A 5,525-nucleotide genomic window follows, 5' to 3' on the forward strand; every position below is an offset into this window, starting at 1 on the left:
GCCTCCCATCATCATTCTAAATTCCTTCGTACGTTCAGGGTTTGAGCCATCTTTCTGCTTCTGAACAAACCAAATATTTACCTGCCGTCAGACCCAGTGTAAACATAAACCTCTTCATTAGAAGCATCTGTGCTGTAAACAGTTTAAAAAAAATTGTACTTTGATTTTATTTCCTTCTTAAAAGGACAAATGTAGCTGTCCACACCTCCACAGGGTTACAGAAACAGAGACAGCTGTTCAGAATCTCTAAGAGTCCACATTCAGGCTAGAATTACAGAGATAGTTTCATCTACACAATTACCATGCAACTGTACACACAGCAAGCAATTACTTTTAACTGTACTTCTTTTGGGGAAGATGAATTAATTGCATGTGTGCATCTGAGTGCACATGCCTAGTATGGAATATTATATGAGGGTAGAACTGACAAAGTGAATTTTTCTAAATGAACTAGATGTGCATTTTATCGTTGGTTGTTGCTATGAACTGAGTGGTCATGAGCCCGCAAAATCCCCGCCTTGAAGACCTAACCACCCCCTTACCCAGTGTGGCTTTCTTTAGAGACAGAAGCAATTAAGGTTAAATAAGGTTATAAGGGGGAAGGACACAGATATCCTTATAAGAAAAAGGGTTTGCTTCCCCTGTTCCTCCCATGCATGCACAAAGAGGCCATGGGTGTTCACAGCAAAAGGCAGCTGTCTACAACCCAAGGAGGGAGCTCTAGACAGACACCACCCCTGTGGCACCTTGATCTTGGCCTTCCAGTCTTCAGATCTGTGATAAAATAAATTTCTGTTGTATAAGCCTGTGGTTCCCAATCTTTTGGCACTGGAGACTGGTTTCATGGAAGACAATTTTTCCGCAGACCCTGGGCTGGGGGATGATTAGGGGATGATTCAAGCACATCACATCTATTGTGCACTTTGCTTCTATTACTATTGCATCAACTTCACCTCAGGTCATTAGGCATTAGATTGCCGAGGTTGGGGACCCTGGTATAAACCACTTACTCTTTGATATTTTGTTAGGCAGCTCCAGTAGACTAATACAGCAGTTGTGAATCAAACATTTTTTTCTTTCTTTTGTTCCTTGCTATTTTATCCTGGGTTTGTAGACCTTGGAGAAGGAAATGGCAACCCACTCCAGTACTCTAGCCTGGAAAATTCCACGAACAGAGAAGGCTGGTAGGTTACTTTACATGGGGTCGCAAAAGAGTCGGACACAACTGAGCAACTTCACTGTAGACCTAAGACAGTAGGCAAGGTCACTCCAGTACTAGGAACCAAATCTAACTCTTGTACCAGGAAGCATGTGAGTTTGTGCATCCAGCTACTTAGAAAAACTTTATTTTTAAATCAAGACTGAAATTTCACAGCATATCTCAGTAAAAATTTTGGAGGGCATAGAAAACCAGAAGTTTTGACAGGAATGAATTCTGGAAAGCAAAGAAAATAGTTATTTTTTAGAAATGAGTAACTGGCATCCGGGCTTCCCAGGTGGCCCAGTGGTAAAGAATCCTCCGGCAATGCAGGAGATTCAAGAGACGCAGGTTTGATCCTTGCATCAGGAAGATGCCCTGGAGAAGGAAATGGCAACCCACTCTGGTAGTCTTGCCTGGGAAATCCCATGGACAGAGGAGCCTGGCAGGTTACAGTTCATGTGGACACAACATCTACTTTCTATTTATGGTACTAAAATGGTGATATTCTCATTTTATTCTCTTTTTATATCAGGACGTGTCTGTCTTGACAGTTCAGTTCAATCCTTGAATATTCATTCGTGCTTAATCCCACCTACACTGGGAAGTTCTTGCTTGATCTCCCTACTGGGGTGTGTTACACGTTTCCTAATGCTGTAGAATGTGGATCGTCAGCTGTTATATATTTGGGGGTGAAAGTAAGAAACAAAAGATGGAAAATGAGCTGGCAAGTGTCATTTCTCTGAAGGACGAGGCACTGGAAAAATCCCAGTGGAAAGAGAAAAAGGTCTTTCCCAGGCAATGATAATCCACTAGCCGTATTCTATTGATACTGACAATGATTCAACTTGACCACATCACATCAAGAACTCATTAGAAACAAATACATGGAAGAACCAGAGCCTCTTGGAGGAAATGTAGGGTCATGGTTTTCACACATTAGACATAAAGCATGCATTTTAATCGAATGTATTACTCTGAAATCTCACCCTTCCTCCCCCAGTTTCTTTATACACACTGAATCATGAAAGAAACACATCACAGAGATTTCAAAAGCTACCGTGTTAAATATTCATTGTATTTTATAATATATATTCACATCTTTAAAGTGGACGAAGGTCAGACTGATAGAATCAGCTTGAAGGTGAAAAGTGTAATAGCATGGCAGATCAACGTCCTCCTGGAGAAAATCTAAACTGCATTTCCAAAAACTGCATTTCTTGTTCTAAATATCTGAGGAGTAGGCAGAAATATCATTTATTACATAATGGCTCAAACAAGGGAAAAAGCAACCGAGCCCTATAAGCCTTAGGTTCTTTATTTAGAAAATGTATGATGTACTGTAATATACCTGTCATGGAACGGCGGTAAGGGATGAAAGCAACAGTGGGTGCAGAGGGCCTAACAGACTGTAGATGCCGAATAAAGAGAAGTTACTCAGGTGCATCTTCCTAATAGTTATCAGATTCTCCATCCTTACCATTATGGATTGGTATTAAATAAGGGCCTCTAGAGAGAGGGAAGAGATCACGCTGACTGGACTAGATGATGCAGGAGGTAAGCATTATAGGGTTACTATAAAATGCATTTTAGATTTAAGTAAGTGTTACGGTCTGAAGGGGCTTCCCAGGTGGCGATAGTGGTAAAGAACCCATTTTTCAATGCAGTAGGCATAAGAGATGTGGGTTTGATCCCTGGGTTGGGAAGCGGGCATGGCAACCCACTCCAGTATTCTTGCCCAGAGAATCTGCACAAACAGAAGAGCCTGACAGGCTACAAATCCACAGGGTCACAAAGAGCTGGATACAGCTAAAGTGAAATGTGTCCTCCCAGACTCATAGATCAAAGCCTTAACCTCCAATGTGATTATCACTGGAGACAGGGCCTCGGAAGAGGGGATTAATTTTAAATGAGGTCATAAAGTTCAGTTCAGTTCAGTCACTCAGTCATGTCCAACTCTTTGCGACACCATGGACTACAGCATGCCAGGCCTCCCTGTCCATCACCAACTCCCGGAGTCAACCCAAACTCATGTCCTTTGAGTCGGTGATGACATCCAACCATCTCATCCTCTGTCGTCCCCTTCTCCTCCTGCCCTCAAACTTTCCCAGCATCAGGGTCTTTTCAAATGAGTCAGCTCTTTTCATGAGGTGGCCAAAGTATTGGAGTTTCAGCTTAAACATCAGTCCTTCCAATGAACACCCAAGACTGATCTCCTTTAGGATGAACTGGTTGGATCTCCTTGCAGTCCAAGGGATTCTCAAGAGTCTTCTCCAACATCACAGTTCAGAAGCATCAATTCTTTGGTGTTCAGCTATCTTTATAGTCCAATTCTCACATCCATACATGACCACTGGAAAAACCATAGCCTTGATGAGGTGGACCTTTATTGGCAAAGTAATGTCTCTGCTTTTTAATATGCTGTCTAGTTTGATCATAACTTTCCTTCCAAGGAGTAAGCGCCTTTTAATTTCATGGCTGCAGCCACCATCTGCAGTGATTTTGGAACCCAAAAAAATGGTCATAAAGGTGGGGCCCTAATCTGATGGGGTGGTGTCCCTTTAAGAAGAGAAAGAGATGCTACACCTCTCTCCCCCACCTCTGCCTCTTGAGCTCACAGTGAGAAGGTGGACATCTGCAAGCCTGGAAGAAATAACTCACCAGGAACCAAATTGACTAGCATCTTGAACTTGGATATTCCGTTCCTCAGAGCTGTGTGAAAATAAAATTTTGTTGTTTCAATTACCTGATCTATGGTGTTTTCTATGGTAGCCTGAGTATACTAAAACAGGCAGCATTAAGAGCTAATTGGTATTTTTTTCTTTTTTTAAGCTTAAACATATATGCTGCTGCTGCTGCTAAGTCGCTTCAGTCGTGTCCAACTCTGTGCAACCCCATAAATGGCAGCCCACCAGGCTCCCCCGTCCCTGGGATTCTCCAGGCAAGAACACTGGAGTGGGTTGCCATTTCCTTCTCCAATGCATGAAGGTGAAAAGAGAAAGTGAAGTCGCTCAGTTGTGTCTGACTCTTAGAGGCAAATATACAAATAAATCACATTAACTAAAAACAGTAATAAAAATCACTGTGATCTACATCAAGAGTCTACTTAAAACAGAGATGACCACCATTGGCATATGAATTAGAAACTGTATTTCAATGAGCCCAGGATTGCTATCTCAGAAGTCATGGAAGATTATGAAAGTTTAATGTACACCATACAGCTATTTTTTTTTCAGTTTTATTTATTTTACTTTACAATATTGTACTGGTTTTGCCATACATTGACATGAATCTTCCATGGGTGTACATGTGTTCCCCATCCTGAACCCCCTTCCCACCTCCCTCGCCATCCCATCCCTCTGGGTCATCCCAGTGCACCAGCCCCGAGCGCCCTGTATCATGCATCGAACCTGGACTGGCGATTCGTTTCACATGTAATAATTTACATGTTTCGGTGCCATTCTCCCATATCATTCTGCGCTCGCCCTCTCCCACAGAGTCCAAAAGACACAATGCCATAGAGGTTTGTTCTGATCAAGATTATTTTATATGCAAAAATAATGCCACCAAAGAAGCATGAGAGTGGTAGTAATTACACCATGTTATTTATGTAAAGTAACATGGTGAGAACAAATGTCTATACTTGTTGTATATCTGAAAGCAGTTGGCTGTCAGAGCCATATTAAAGAATTAATTTACTCAGTATTCTTATGCTGCATTAGGCTTTTGATTTAGTCTTTTTTTTTTTTTTTAAGTCTTTAACATTTCCGGGAGGCAGGATGGTTTTATCCAGGCTTTTTCTTTTTTTTTTTAAATTATGCACAAAAGTTTACTAGCCCTAAAAGAGTACTTTCACCCTTGATATTTATTACAGCCCTACATACAAGTATACTCATTTGTTTATGTATGTATATGTATATACATATATACATATTTGAATGATTATGTGTATGTGTGTGCATTTATTTGTATCTTGGCAAAAATCAATGTTACTATGATAGAAAATATTCCTAAATTTTGCTTCTTATATATGAAAATATGGATTAAAAGTAAATTTAAAAGCTCACAATTCCATTTTTTTTCAATCTAATTTAACTGGAATTAAGCTAAGGGGTGGTTTTCAGTCCCTAGACTTAACATAACTTGCATGGCTTTACTATGATAATTAGATCAAAGGAATAATTCCACCCTCTCACTACCTCAAATAAAAATTCCAGCCTAAATTGGTCATGGAAAATCCTTTCATTTTCCCTTCCTGTAATGTGCTTGCATTGTTATCATTGCTACACATTTGAAATTAAGCTGCCCATTTTTTGAATACCAATTG

This window comes from Bos mutus, chromosome 10, assembly GCF_027580195.1.
Source record: "Bos mutus isolate GX-2022 chromosome 10, NWIPB_WYAK_1.1, whole genome shotgun sequence".
Classification (NCBI taxonomy): Eukaryota; Metazoa; Chordata; class Mammalia; order Artiodactyla; family Bovidae; genus Bos; species Bos mutus.